Below are 16,710 nucleotides of genomic sequence, written 5' to 3' on the forward strand. Positions count from 1 at the left end.
AATTAATTGATTAGGAAAGGTAGGTCATGCTTAACATATTCACTTTAATTCTATGAAGGTATTAGGAGTCTGGTGGACAACTGGGCTGATATGATTGCATCTCGATTTCCAAATGGTATTTGCAAGTCGTCGGCACATGGCCTGACCCTATATCAAATGCTATTCCCCTGCTTACAGATTCAGATTAGATAGTTTATCTATCGCGCAATTCCCGATTTATACACTGTCAACCTCGATTGGATCACCTCTGAACAACTATAGAGAATGCAGTCTCAGTTTTATCTAAAATGTACTCATTATTGAATCCGTGAATTCCTGTCATCATTTCAGTAAACATCCGTTAAACTGACTTCAGGGCCAGTGCATCCATCTAAAGATATGTTGTTCCAATTTGCTCACTGTCATGTTTGTGGAGTCTAAGTAGCCTTTTATGTAACTGCAGCACTCTGCATAACTCTACTCCAGCTCCTCAGGTATTATGGCTCGCATTCCATTGCACTTCTTGACAATTTATGCTCCTGTTCGCGGCATTTTAAAGAGTTATGCAACTGATCACCAAATCTCGTTGGACTTGCAAAATATTTCACTTCGTGTTTTCAAAAGAATGTCGTTGTTTTTGAAAAATGTCCTGAATATTTAGGACACAGAACATAGAACATAGAACTTGACAGAGTGTACAGGCCGTTTGGCCGTCGATGTTGCCTCACAGGTGAAACCCATCGAGCCTACACTATTCCATTCTCGTCAATATGCCTATCCAATGACCATTTAAATGTTGTTGAAGTTGGCCAGTCTACTCCAGTTGCAGGCAGTGCGTTCCATTCCCCTAACACACTCTGAGTAAAGAAACTACCTCTGATGTACATATCCGGTATATATCACCGCTCAATTTAAAGCTAACTCCCATCGTGCTAGCCATTGCCATCCAAGAAAAATGGCTCTCAATGCCGAACCTCCCTAATCCTCTGATTATCCTATATGTCTCAATTTATTCGCCTCTCGACCTTCTACTCTCGAATTAAAACAGCCTCATGTCACTCAACCTTTCCTTGGAAGGCATTCCCTCCAAATCAGGCCACATCCTAGTAAACCTCCTGGGAATCTTTTCCAAAGGTTCCACATCCTTCCTATAATGTGGTGACCAGAACTGTGTGCAATCCTCCAAATATGGCCGCACCAGAGGTTTTTTCATATGCAGTATGATCTCATGGTCCCAAAACTCAGTCCCTCTACCAATAAACGCTAAAACAACATTTGCCTTCTTCAGAACCCTATCAACCTGTGTGGCAACTCTCAAAGTTCGATGCACTTGGACACGGAGATCTCTCTGCTCATCTAAACCACCAAGCATCTTACCATTAGCCCAGAACTCTGCATTTCTGTCACTCCTTCCAAAGTGAATCACCTCACACTTTTCCCCATTCAACTCCATTTGCCACCTCTCAGGTCGGTTCTGCATCTTATCCATGCCTTTCTGTAAAATAAAACCTTCTTCATCACTACCACAACTCTACCGACTTTTGTGTCATTCGCAAATTTACGAACCTCGCCTTTTCTGCCCTCATCAGGTCATTAATATAAATGACAAACAACAACGGAACTAAATTAAATCCTTGCGGTAGCCCAATACTAAGTGAAATCCAAGACGAATATTTCCCACCAACCACCACCCTTTGTCCTCTTTCAGGTATCCAATTTCTGATCCAAACCTATAAAGCCCATGACTCCGCAATAGCCTACCGTGGGGAAACTTATCAAACGCCTTCCTGAAATCCACATACAACAGATCAACCAGTTTACCCTTATCCACCTCTTTGGTCACCGTCTCAAAGAACTCAATATGTTTTACGAGGGAAGATTTACTGTTCAGAAAACCGTGTTCACTCTCCTTAATCAACTTATTCCTCTCTGGATGATTATAAATCCTGTTTCTTGTAACCTTTACCAACACTTTATCCACAACCAAAGTAAGGCTCACTGGTCGATAATTCCCTGGGTTGTCTCTAATCCCTTTCGTGAAAAAGGAGCAACATTTCCTATCATCTAGTTTTCTGGCAGTATTCCTGGACACAATGAGGATATAAAGATCAAAGCCAAAGGCTCGGCAATCTGCTCGCTGGCTTCCTGGCGAGTATTAGGATGAATCCCATCTAGCCCAGGGGACTTTCCTATTTTGACTCTTAGTGCATATTTTATCGTACAATCCGCCTATATAGGATGCAAAACAATAATTTTTACTGTAACTTGGTACATCTCAATAAATACTTCAAACATTATTTTTGAAATACTTTTTTTCTTCTCAATATTCTTTCGCCGAGATGTGTTTACCATCTCCCTGAAAGCTTGTCATGTATCTTGAATTGTCCCAGTCCATTTGTTCTAACCGCTTCCTTGGGCCTGTTTAGTTACTTTTATCTAACGCTCAACTTCTTGTATACGATTCTGCCTTCACTTTTTTTCAATCTGAATTTGAATCTATCGCATATTGTGAAACGAATCTTTAACTACTCGTGAACTTATCAATTCTTGCTCGCAAGATGATACGAAATCTTGAATAGTCAATTTTCCAGTTGGCTGCATGACATGTTGCTCTGAAATAACACTTCTTCATCAACTGTTTGAACATTTGTGAGAGGTGACCCTTGACAAATTGATTAATTGAACCAAAATGCATGTTAAATCATGGATAATTAACTTGCTGCCCTTCTCACAAGCAAGCCACCGTTATTTCTGGTTTATGCTATTCTGAATTCGGAAGTATCATTTGACAATTTTCCTCCGAAGGGATTTCTAACTTCGATTTTTAATTTCCCCCGAGACCGATTGAACATTTCCGTCCGTAGTGCCAATTTCATTTCACAATGCAGACTTGACATTATCCTTCACCAAATGCGCAAATCCACGCTATGCTACGTCTTGGCAATCGTTTTGGAATATTGAGCATCTTTGGGTATTGAACTTCGAAACCTGATCATTTTGTAACCAGTGTTAAGGACCAGGCCAGCCCCCTTCAAAGTATTGAAGGAAGGTAACTTAGACATTGCCTCTTTTTTGTTTTGAAAACAGATATGAAGTAGATATTCCAGGTGTGATACAGCGGTTGAAACCACTCGGCTTTAAGTAAAACAAAATTTAATTAAACACAACAGTTGAAACACGAACAAAAGAAAACATAGTTTAGAATAACTAACTGCATTAAAACACCAGCTCGGTGCCACAATTAACTAAGGCTCTGTTTCAATTCCCATAACATCCCATAATCACACATCTTTGCAAAAGTTAAAATCAATCACTGACTCTTAGAAGCAGTAGAGACTTGAAAAAGGAACATCAGCCACAAATCGTCTGCAGAAGCATGGAAACATTTTACACTGGTTGGAACCTGCCTCCAACCAGAATCTTGTTTGCTCAAATGAATCAAGCCAGAAAAATCCCGAATTGGGATAATTGGTCAACGCCCTTCCCTCTCTCCCTAACCACGCCACCGCAAACCAGGCACTTTGCCAGAAATTTGATCATGTCTGCCCTTGAGACCATTCCCATAAATGACCCAAGGAAAAAACAATGCCGCCAAAATGCCAACATAGTCATACCATGTTTCAGGAATCCTCCACCAAGTCTTTCCAATTTGTTTCCATTTGTGCTGACAGCTGCCGTCGCATCTAAGATTTTTTTTCATAATAAGTTCAATTGTTTCCTTTTTTCTTTAAATATTTATTTGGCACCAAGTTTTCCGCACTGATCATTCTTATTCATTGATTTCAAATTAAACCGAGAATCGCTTCAATCATTCACTACAATTTTTCAAACACATTTTGATATTTTATGATGCCTTCCATTACCACGGTCATTCGACTGGCCTTGTCTGTTTGTTAAAACCTGCTTTCTGCCCATGGTCTGAACTGTTCCGTTCCTTCCTAAACACCTGTCTTATTAGTTTGTCTTAACCAAAATGCATTAGTAAACCTCCTTGCCTGCGCTGATGCTTCCCCTCCAGTTCAGATGAAACATATCACTTCTGTGCATGCCCCGCCTGCCTTGGAAAATATCTCAATGATACTGAAATCTGAAATTCTCCTCGCTGTCCTGCTGTTCAGCCTCGTGTTAAACTGTGCTGTCATTCTATTGCTTGTGATACCACTATGTGGCACAGGGAGTGTGCAGTCCTGAGATGACAAACCTGGAGATCTTGCTTTTCACTTTACAGCCTCACTCGCTGAACTCTCTTTGGAGGACCTCGTCACTAGTCATGCCTATATCGTTGATATCAATGTATGCCACGACCTTCCCCACAATATGTCCGTAACATGATCAAATGTATAATTAATGCTGGTTGCAGATATGCAATACACCATATCGCATCTCGCTTGCATCACAGAAACGGCAGTCTATGACTCCAAGTATGTACCATCTACTGGCACTGCTTGCCTGCACTTAACACACACTGCTGTGCAACACAGCAAGTTGTGTTGTCACGGTTGTTTGTGAATTCGCACCTAAAACGGAATGTCTGTTCCAGAGGGTTCTCCACAGGGTGGCCATGCACTAACGTTTTGTCCCTTGTGACCATCACCCTTCTATTCAAAAATGTCTGTCAGGGCATCACATACTCTACTGGTGATATATGGCAATGCTAGAAGTGTTCAGGCATCCTGCATATTTTCAGTTGCTGGAGCAACTGAAGAGTTCACTTAGTTCAAGTAGCTAACCAGATTTCATAGAAAGTGGCATGCAGGGAATATGGAACTGTCATAGACAGAAGGTTCAGAGAAGTGCACATGCCAAACGTTGGGGTAGATATGTGGATGATATTCAAAAGAAGCAGACCATTAAATTCGATCACTTAAGTCTTTTGGAAATGTCAATTTGCCTTTTGGCCCCTCAGGAATGCTCGGCTATTCAGTCAGATCATGACTGAACGGACACACACTGCATTGATTTCCTTGCCAGTTCGATCTCACCAATCGTTGCCTAACGTTAATTATATTGACTCGCGGCAATTGAGCATCGCTGGTTGGCGAGCATTTATGCTGTATCTCTGGCAATTTCAGCGTGCCGAGGACATGGAGGTCCTGGGCCTCCATCACCGCCGCTCCCTCACCACCAGGCACCTGGAGGAAGAACGCCTCATCTTCCGCCACGGAACACTTCAACCCCAGGGCATCAAGCTGGACTTCAACAGTTTCCTCATTTCCCCTTCGCCCACCTCACCCGACTTCCAAACTTCCAGCTCAGCACTGTCCCCATGACTTGTCCGGACTTGTCCTACCTGCCTATCTTCTTTTCCACCTATCCATTCCACCCTCTCCCCCCTGACCTATCACCTTCATCCCCTCCCCCACTCACCCATTATACTCGATGCTCCTTTCTCCCCACCTTCACCTTCCTCGAGCTTATCTCTCCACACTTCAGGCTCACTGCCTTTATTCCTGATGAAGGGCTTTTGCCCGATTCGTCAATTTCACTGCATGTTGGAAGTTGCCTGAACTGCTGTCCTCTTCCAGCACCACTAATCCAGAATATTTGAGAAGGCAAGTGAGAGTCAACTACCTTGCTGTAGGTGTCGAATCACATGTTGGCCTGACCAAATGAAGATGGCAGGTTTCCTTCCATGCAGGGTATTAGTGAACCAGACGCTTTTTTTTCTCCAACAATCGATGATGATTTCATGGTGAGCATTTCCAATTCCAGACTATTACAGAATTGAAATTCCACCATCTGTTGTGGTGGTATTTGAGCTCAGGTCCACAAATATTATCTGAGTTAGAAAATTAGGAGTCATGTCCGATCCAGAATCAATCCATCTCAGAAGTAAATATACAAAGAAATTGTCCCCAGAGCTTTCTGTGGCAAGAAGTTGCAAAGACTTACATGCGTTGAGGCACAAAAAAATTATCTTCAGCTCAGTGATAAATTGTGAGATTTATTCAGAAATGCTGCTCTTTATTCCGAGCATTTCACGTGAGGGGAATTACAATTGTTCTTCAAAGGAATATCGTCAGCACATCACTCTCTTTTGTTTTCACAGAGCCTTACACATCATGTTACAAATGAACGTAAAACAAACCATGAAATGCAATGCATCAAGTGAAAGTGCTCCCAGCGCACTTTGAGGAAATGCACTCCATACCATTAACACGACTGTCTTACAGCAGTAGGGAGCCAGGTTCGATTTCATCTTCGGGTGGCTGTCTATATGGAGTTGCACGTTCCATCTATGGCTGCATAGGTTTCCTCCGGGTGATCCACTTTCCTCCCATAGTCCAAAAATGCGCAGGTTAGGTGAATTGGCCATGCAAAATTTCCCATAGTGTTCAGGGATTGGTGGGTTATGTGCATTGGGCAGGGGTATATGTAGAGTAACAGGGTAGGAGAATGGGTTAGAATGGAATGGTCGCTTTAGGCTTGTTGGGCTGGGCGGTCTGTTTCCATACTGTCGAGATTGTATGATTCTATTATTTTCTGATTCCGGCCTTGGGTGGTTGTCTGTGTGGGGTTTCCACGTTCTCCCCGTGTCTGTGTGGGCTTCTTTCGGGTGTTCTGCTTTCCTTCCACAAGCCAAAGTTTAAGTGAATTAGCCCTGCTAAATTGTCCACGGTGTTCAGGAATGTGTAGGTTAGTTGCATTAGTCGGGGGTAAATATAGGATAATTGTGTAGAGCAATGGATATGAGTGGGTTACTCTTTGTCAGTGTAGTCTTGCTGGACTGATGGGCCTGTTTCCATACTGTAGAAATTGTATTGTATTGAGTTGTGCACATTTCTTTCTCACCTATGATTAAATACTTCTGCAAAAAAAAATAAATGACTGCTTTTGTGAAAAAAAGGAAGAGAAGAACCTGAAAAAGTAGAAGTGATATAGTAGGAGACTGACGTTCTGAACTGGGAGAAACGTGCCGACACATGGTTAACGATGTTTCAGGAAGGCACAATGCATCATAACACAATTAGGCACAGTAAAAAGTCTTTCCTGAGAGGGAACTGTATTTCGATAGGTTTCCTCCGTTTAGTTATTTCCCAGAATGTAAGAAGTGGGTGGCTAAAACAGGATCAATTTATAATAAGATGATGTATTTCCAAACATTGTGACAGGCAGGAGGCAAATGTGCACTATTTATGATAGTACAGGACCTGTTGGTGTTTGCCTAATACAGGTATATCGGAAAACACCAATGATTGACCAAGTTGTGCTGGATTTTATTTGGAAATAAGGCGATATTTCCATCTTAAATTTCTAAACTATGGAGCCACAATATTACGTCAAAAGTTTTCAAATTTATCAGAAAGGTTCGCAAATATTCTCCTTCAGATATTAATTAAATGCAGGGCTGAGATGATTGGGTGTTTCAGATGCTATATGAGTGAACATAGTAATAGGCAGTTATTTATTCACGATGGGCTCAAGTAGCATACAGAGCAACAGCATCGTAAATTTTAAGCTGCAATCAGATTCGAGCTAGTATGCTTTGTTGATATATGTTGCTGCCCTCTGACCTTTGTTCCCCTTCTCTCTTTGTCCTCAAGCTTGCCCTGGTGAACTGCCAACTATCACAATCTGAGGAAAATTCGCTCACTGTCCACACGATCTAATCCTCTTACCATTTTGTATGTCTCAACTAAGTAATCTGCTAATGTCCTTCACCCAACGAAAACAGCCTCCAGTCCCTCAGTCGTTCCTCAGTTGATCCTCCCTCCAAAGCAGGCAACATCCTGGTAAATCTCCTTTGCAGCCTTTCCAATGCGACCATCTCCTTCTTATAATGCGGTGAACAAAACTATGCAATACTCTAAGTACAGCCGTGCCATAATTTAGTCCTGCTGCAACATGACCTCATGCTTCAAAACTCAATCCCTCTACCCATAAACGCTAACACACTCTATGCGTTCTTAGCGACCCCATCAATCTTGGTGATCAGGGATCTATGTACATGGACTCCGAGATCTCTCTGGTCATCCACACCACCAAACAGTTACCGTTAGCCCAGTACTCTCAGTTTCGGTTACTCCTTCTGAAGTGAATCATCTCACACTCTTCCTCATAAAATTCAACTTGAAACCTCTGCTCAGCTCTGTAGCTTATCTATGTCTCTCTGTAAACTGCAACATCCTTTTGCAATGTCTGCAATTTCACCTATGTTGGTGTAATATGCAAATTTACTGACCCATCCTTCTTCCTCCTCATCGTGGCTACTTATAAAACAAGCCAGTACGAAGAGGCCCAAAAACAGACCCTTGAGGTGCACCACGGGTAACTGAACTCGAGGATGATCGTTTTCGATCAAACATCACCCTCTATCTTCTTTCAGCTAGCGAATTTCTAATCCAAATCACTAAATTAGCCTTCATGCCTCCGTGATGTCTGAATTAGCCTACCATCGCGATCTTTATCACACTGTTTACTGAAATCCATATACATCACATTCACTGCTTTAACCTCATTCACCTGTTTGGACACCTCCAGAAAGAACTCAGTAAGGTTTGTGAGGCACGAGCTACCCTTTGCAGAACCGTGTTAACTTTCCCTAAACAAATTATTCCATTCTAGATGATTATAAATCCTATCACTTATAATCCTTTCCAAACTTTTGCCCACAACCGAAAGCTGGCTGGATTATAAATACCAGAGTTGTCTTTACTCTCCTTCTTCAAGGAAACAACATTTGCTATCCTCCAGTCTTTTGTCACTATTTCTGTCGACAATGACGACATGAAGTTGAAAGCCACAGGCTCTGCAATCTCCGCAGCTTCCCAGAGAATCCGAGTTTCAATCCCATCGGACCAAGAGGACCGATCTATTATAACACACTCTAAAATTGTTTACATCTCCTCCTTTTGGACCTCAATCTGATCTTGTGTAATAGCCTGCAGCTCAGCATTATCCGCGATAACATTGTCTTTTCCCTATGTGAACACTGACTAAAAAATCTATTTAGATCTTCTCCTACCTCCTCCGACTCCACACACAGACTTGCACGACTGTCCTTAACAGGCCCTACTCTTACTCTAGTCATTTGTTCGTTCCTGGCGGACCTGTAGAAAACTTTAAGTTTGTCTGTGGAGATAATGGATCCATTGTTACAATAGGTCCTAAACACCCTGAGCACACGAACGGTTCCAGTGGATTGGACAAATGTTAATGCAATGCTCTTATTCAAAAGGGGAAGAAGGCAAAATGTGAGAAGTGACAGACCACTTAGTTCTAAATATGCTATTAGAGTAAGTGTTGGAAGCAATTGTCAAGAAGCAGTGCCAGGACATTTGAAAAGTCCAATCACTGTCCATCAGAGTCTGCATGTATTTTTTGTTTGGAAAATTATGTTTGACTAATATGCGAGAGCTCTTCGAAGACGCAATAAACAAAGAGGACTATGGAGATGCCATAGTTATCTGGACTTCTGGAAGGCATTTAATAGGTTGCCATAGGAAATGTTAATTCACATGTTCAGATCATATGGGATTAGGTATAATTAATTACCTTGGATAAGTGACTGTCTGATGGAAGGAAGATGGGGCGTCGGGACAATTCTTTTTTGCTGGATTACCAGTGGCGTGCCTAAGTGTATTCCTTTCGTCCCAGCAATTTACAAAATATATTAAATACTTAGATTCACGCACAGAAGGCTAACTTGCCAACTTTGCAGATGACACAAAAATAGGTGGGACTGTAACCTACAATTAGGAAATAAGAATCTTAAGATTGGATATAGATAGGTTAAGACAGTGGGCCAAAATGTGGCAGATGGGATTTAATGTGGATAGGTTTGAGGTCGTGTATTTTGTTCAGAAAATTGAAAAGGCGACCTATTATCTAAATGGGGGAGACTTCTTGGTGCTGCGGTACACAGTGATCTGAATGCCCTCGTTCATGAGCCATAGAAAACTAGAAAGAATAAAGAAAAGGCGAACAGAATATGAGTTTTTACAGCTAAACGAACAGAAAATAAATGTAAGGAAATTTTGTTGCAAATATACAAGGCATTGTTGAGTCCACATCTACAGTATTGTGCACAGTTTTGGTACCCTTATTTGAGGAAAATTGAATGTCATTGGAGGCATTTTAGAGGAGGTTCACTGGATTGATGCCAGAGATGAGGGTTTTGTCATACGAAGAGACGTGGAAAAGTGTAGGTCGACACTCTGAACTCTTGACGAATGAGGAGATCAAATTGCGGTATTCAAGATGAAAAAGGTATGGATGAAATTGAGGTGGAATGAACGTTGCTGTTGTGGGGCATTTTCGGATTAGAGATCACGGTCCTGGGGGAAGTGGAACCAAATTCTCATAAAAGTTCATTAACTAATACGTTTGAGGAAAGGAAAATAAAATAATTAGCCTCACACCTTTCATACCTTTGGAGACCCCTCGTTTGATAATTGGTCTGGACGTTCTCTCCTCGATTCATCGTGATCCCAGTCTGAGGTGAAGTCCAACGACCCAGAACAAGACTCTCTCTCTGATATAGTGTAACAATGAGCAAGTACAGAAAAATAATTAAAATCTGGGTCTTCAGCATGTACAAGAACTTTCACAGGAGCCATGCAAGGTCAAGAACCTGTCGTATATCATCAACAATTTTAGCCCATTCAATGCAAACGTATATATCTGCAGGACAATCGTTGTTTAGCAGTTGCATGTTTCAATTACGCCAGTGTAGACTGTAACAAATATCAATGTGAGGCATGGATTGGTAGAAAATCCTGCAACATTTGCAGAAGAACTTTCCAGAACAGTAAATGTACAGTCCTGCAGGGAAGTAGATGTGCTGAATATGAACTCAGGAAATCAGGCAAATCAAGTGAAAATGTGACACTGGTGGAGAGTTTGGAAAGTACCAATCGTAGTATATTAATGCTTAATATTTATTTAGAAAATTCAAAATAAATCAAAGATTATGATCCGAAACAGGAAATTGTTTAATTAGTAAAGAATGCAAATGTTGCACTGGAGAGCATTGATTGTTGAATAAACATGAAATAAAATTTAGGCGACATTGAAAAGAGAGATGAATATTTTTGGAGCGGAATTTGAAAGAGGACTCTTGAGTCGATTGTTCAGCAGCATAAATGGATCTCTATTTTGAGATCCATACCAACTCAGCATGCGAGAGATCTCGAGGACATTCTGACTCTCCTGGACAGGAACAGAATGGCACATTTACACATTCTGTGTTGAAATAATTGCATGTAATATTCATGTCATTTGCAGTCACTGCCATCTAACTTGCAATTCCAATGCCATACACGAACAATCAATGATAAAGAAGGCAATGACCGACCCTAGATCTTCCCATCAATCGTGATATTTGCTAGTCCTGCTATTCCCGGCCCTTGACCTCTTGCACTACATCTTATCGACCACATTTCAATACAGATTTTTCTGGCCCTTTCCGGGTATTTCATAGCTGCATCGTATATTTGTTTACTGCAAATGACTTTCAAGATCTGTCATGCAATCTAGAATTCTCCCTAACCTTAGTGCAGAAAATGTAGACTGGATGTTATTTCCTACTAATTACCGTATAGTTTGCACATTAACGTTATTATTAAGTTTTACATCTTGTACACCAAATAGTACAATTCTGTGGCATAGCAGACAATTTGTGGTGCATCTTTCGTTTCACTCTACACTAAAAGGTCCAACGCAGATTGTTTCTGTATCTCCCATCTGCCATTTACGATGTCTTCCAATTGCATACTGTGAGATGGTTGAAAACAGAGGTCAGATTTTCACAGTGACCTAATTGTCACTATTTTAAATAGTTTGTTAATGTTATTGTTGTTTTCTAAATAAGAGAGCAAGTATTCGAACTTCATTGGAAGGAATAATTTTCGACCACCTGTCCAGCTGGACGAAGCCTATTTAGATTATTTGGAAATTTCAAGGACAAGATATTTTTTCCCATGCTAGTGTCGCAAATTTTGGCTATCATTCTTCCCTTGTTCTTTTTGCATTTGTCCGTTTGGTGTGAATGTGTGATAACGTTTTTCTTTGCCGAAATCTTAATGGCACTGCTGTTTAATTGTTTCTTTCCCCTCCATCCCCACCCCGCTCCGTTTTTTGTCTCTGGCTACTTGTGTGAGGTAATTTTGCTAGTACATTCACATTATTCTAATTTCCCTGCTCATGGAATTAAAGTTTCTGTCTACTGCCTTTCGTTACTATGTTAAAGGTAATTCAGTTGCAATAATGTGAATTCGTCGAATGTCGCGACAATTACCTCAGAAAATCTTGATTATTGTGAGTTCAGATTTCTCTCTTCATCTGCACGGAATTAAAAAAATCTTCGAACTATCGGGTACCAAACCCTCACAAAGGTTTTCTAAAAGTATTTATCAAAAGCTGTCACTGCGTGCAATGCTGAATGCCTGCAAAAATCAACGTTAATTTCCCAGCGTTTGAAATCAATATTGTCTGAATTTTTGTTAGTCTTCATTTTCAATCGTCCCTTTGGGAATTTAGAATGTATGAAATGGTGTTAAGGGCAGCTGAATGTTTCTCCTTCAGGACAGGGAAGGTAGGTTTTTCTACTATGTCCTTGTTGACTTCAACTGCGGGAAATGCACTCTCCTCCAGCTCCTTGAAAACTGTGTTAGGGAAATGGAGTTGGAGCTGGATGAACTTCGGACCATTCACGAAACACAGGGGGGCTATTGGGAGGAGTTGCAGGGAGGTAGTCACATCTCAGGTATAAGAAAAAGGCATATGGATTACATTCAGGGGACGGAAAGGGAAGAGTCAGGCAGTGCAGGTGGTCCCTTTCGTCGTTCCAGTCAATAACATGTATACCGTTTTCCATGCTGTTTCGGGAGACGACATACCAGGAGTAAGCCATGAGGTACAGGTCAAAGGCAAAGAGTCTGTTACTGTTGCACAGAAGAGAAGGGGGGAGAGGAGCAGAACATTAGTAACTGGGGTTCCATACTTAGGGGGACAGATAGGAGCTTCTGAGGGAACGAGTGGTATTCACGAGTGATTTCAGGGTTCGTGATGATATAGATAATGTTTTCGGCATTCTTGAGGGGAAGGGAGATCAGTTCAAAGTCATGATCTGCGTAGGCAGTTGCTACATAGGTCGGAATATGAATGGGGATTGAAGACAGATATTCAAGGAGTGAGGGTGGATGCTTGAATCTAGAACAAGCAGGATTGTTTTCTGGGGTTTGTTGCCCATGTTACATGTTATCAAGGTGAGGACTGGGGAGAGAGGGAAGTTGAAAGCGTGGCTACAGAGATGGCGCCGGACGGAGCTGTTCAGATGTCTGGATAATTCGTAATCATTCGGGGTAGGTGGGACGTATGGTCGACAAACGGGATGGTCTGAACCTGAACCAGCGGAGTGTCAATGTTCTTAGTGGGTCAGTGACATTTACTAATGACTTTGGGACGTTTTAAACCAAGTCAGAAAGGCGAAGGGAAGCCACTTTCTAGCTGCAGTGTCCAGGAGTTTGAGACCAGTGAGGTCAGAAACATGGTTTCAATGTCGCATGCGTGCAGTGGCGAGCAGGAAGGTGGTTCGAATTGTGTCTAGAAGGCGAGGAGAGACAAGCCAGGTCATTACTGGATAATGAGCCTTGCGTTGGTTGTGGGTAAACTGTTGAAAATATTAACATAGATAGTATTTATAATCATCTGGAACGGAATAAGTTCATTCGGGACAGGCAACAAGTTTTTGTGAAGGTTATGTCATACCTCACAAACCTTATTGCGTTCTTTGAGAAGGTTACCAAACAGTTGGATTAAGGTAAACCATTGATGCGGTGTAAACATATGCTAATATGGCGTTTGATAAGTTTGCCCACAGTAGGCTATGGCCCAAAATACGGGGGAATGGGATCGAGAGTGATTTAGCGGTTTGGGTCAGAAATTGGCCAGCTGAAAGAACACAGAGGGTGGTGATTGATGGTAAATGTTCATCGTGGAGTTTAGATTCTCGTCGTGTACCGTAAGAAACTGTTTTGGGGCCACTACTGCAGTCATTTTTATAAATGACCTGGATGAGGATGTTGAGGTATGGTTGAGTAAACTTCTGAATGACACAAAGTTCAGTGGAGTTGTGGAAAGTGCAAAAATAAATTGCCGGTGACAAACCGACAGATATAAGCTGCAGAGCTGGTCTGAGTAGCGGCAAATGGATTTGAATGTGGAAAAGTGTGAGTGCTTCACTTCTGATGAAGCAACAGGAATAAAGAGTACGGAACGAATGGTAAGATTCTTGGCAGTGGAAATGAGTAGAGAGATCTCGGTGTCCATGGTCGTGGATACCTGGAAGGTGCAAGACAGTTTGATAGGGCTGTTAAAAGGGCATGGTGTGTTAGCTTTTGTTGGCAGAAGGGATGAGTTTCGGAACCACAAGACAATCTTACTGTTGTACAAAGTTCTGCTGGGAAAACACTTGGAGTATTGCGTACAATTCTGGTCATTATATTATCGGAAGGATGTGAAAGCTTCATAAAGATTTCAGAGATTATTTACTCAGATATTGCCTAGTATAACGGGAAGGTCTTATGAGAAAAAGCCGAGGGACTTCAGTCTCTTTTTATTAGACACAAACTAGTTGAGGACAGACTGAATTGAGAAAGGCAAAATAATCAGAGGGTTAGATAGGGTGGACATTGAAAGCCCTTTTCCTCGGGATTTTGATGGTTAGCATGAGGGCGCATAGCTTTACATTGAGTGGGTGTAGATCTAAGACAGATGTCAGATGTATTTTCTTTGCTGGAGAGTAGTAGGGGCGTGGAATGCACTGCCTGCAACAGGAGTACTCTCGCCAACTTTAAGGACATTCAATTGGGCATTGGAGAAACATTTGGATGAAAATGGGATGTTGTAGGATAAATATTCTTTAGATTAGTTCTACAGTTTTGCGCATCATCCATAGCCGAAGACACAGTCCTACCCTGTCATGTTCTATGTTCTATTTGTTCATATATGTGTCTACTGTCGTGTGAAATTGTAGCTTTGTAAATAGGTTTAGTCAAGTTTTCCTTTTCCATTTTTAAATGGAAATTTTAAAGCAAATGGTTTCTATTTGGGATGTGCTTAACAAAAAAAGTAGAACATTTTTATCTGCTGTCTAGTCCCATCCTTTTAAGTCTGTGTTGTTATTCTCACATGTATTTGGTTATCTTTCTGTGAAGGGCATGGCTGACCTTTATGATTTGCTGCATCCAATACAATTCTCTTAAACCATTATTTGTCAGCTTACAAAAAAGAACAAGTTGGCATTTTATCACACTCAGCCAATAGCATCTTAAACAATCATAGCAACAGACAGGTGCATAGTAATCAGATATAAATTTGTTTACTGAAGGCTATGGTACCCTGGATAACTTAGGATCTTATTGACAAAGTACAGACGTAAACCAAAACGCATGATTAGTAAAATAACAACATTACTAGAAATCAGGAAGAGTATCTCAAATGCAGAAGAGAAGCTAACATTTGAAAGAAGAAGGCTGATAGAAAGTATGAGAAAACGATGCACTCTCTGCTGTAGCCAAGAGAAAGTTGTTGTTAATCATAAAAGAAAAGTGCACAACACTGATCACTGTATCAAATAATATGTCATCAGTACATAACACTTCTGAATTTTTCAAATTATGAAATAGTTCAATGCTGTGGTTAAATTTTGGGGGTTGAACAACTGATGAGTGTTGTGATAGATGAAGAAGATAATCTTAAAAATCTGGAAAACGTCAGATGGAGAAATCACTAGGCTCGTGAACGATGCCGCCTAGATTGCTGAGAGATATGATGAAACACATTCTGGAACTGTTAACCGAATTTTTCCAAGTCTGCCTGGTTACAAATTCAGTGTCTGGGAACTGGAGGATGGTAATATAGCACTGTTATTTTGGAAACTGACATCTGGAAAATGTCAGTTAAACAGTATTGCTGTAAGAAAAGAACTGATAGGGACCATGATACTGGATGAAAGGGATAAAAAATGAATATATAACAAACAGTTAACGTAACTTTTTCACGGTCATGCCATGTCTGACAAATTTATGTTCTTTGATGATGTGACACAACCAATGGATGAATGTTGGACTGAGCGTGTTGTACATGTTATTCTTTCACTTGGCGTTTTTCCTCAAAATCGATCAGAAAGTGTCAATTTAACACTGCGAGATATGTGGTTTATTGATTTTTATCGCACTGAATTCATTGCAAATTGCGTTAATTCGTTTGTGTTGAACATTGCAATAAACAGTCATGTGAAAGCAAGCCTAATTATTACCTCAGTTACTGTTGAGAATGTAAACATTGATGATGCCTAACATGTGACTGATGCAGAATCTTCCGAATCCTATCCTGAGAGAATTTGAGTTCCAATTATTTAAACGATCTTTTCTCAATGCTTAACAAATCACCACTGCTACATTCTGCAGAAAATGCATGTCCCACCAAGAGAGGTACCATATGCACTGGCGACGACTGGTGTTCCAGGTAACTTTTCCCAGGTCATGATATGTTATCCTGCTGTCCATGTTCTCACAAACTATAGTTTAAAAACTAAATGAAGATGTAGACAGAATCCGTTTGCATTGTGTCTTGCGGAAGGGTCACTCGACCCGAAACATTAACTCTGACTTGTCTCCATAGATGCTGAAAGACCAGCAGGTTTTGCTCGTCAACAATTTCTGTTTCTGTTACGTTTCTGGCAAATAATCAGTTGAATATTAAACGTTTGAAGTATTGAAAATAACT

The sequence above is a fragment of the Hemiscyllium ocellatum genome, assembly GCF_020745735.1.
Source record: "Hemiscyllium ocellatum isolate sHemOce1 chromosome 41 unlocalized genomic scaffold, sHemOce1.pat.X.cur. SUPER_41_unloc_19, whole genome shotgun sequence".
In the NCBI taxonomy this organism is placed as follows: Eukaryota; Metazoa; Chordata; class Chondrichthyes; order Orectolobiformes; family Hemiscylliidae; genus Hemiscyllium; species Hemiscyllium ocellatum.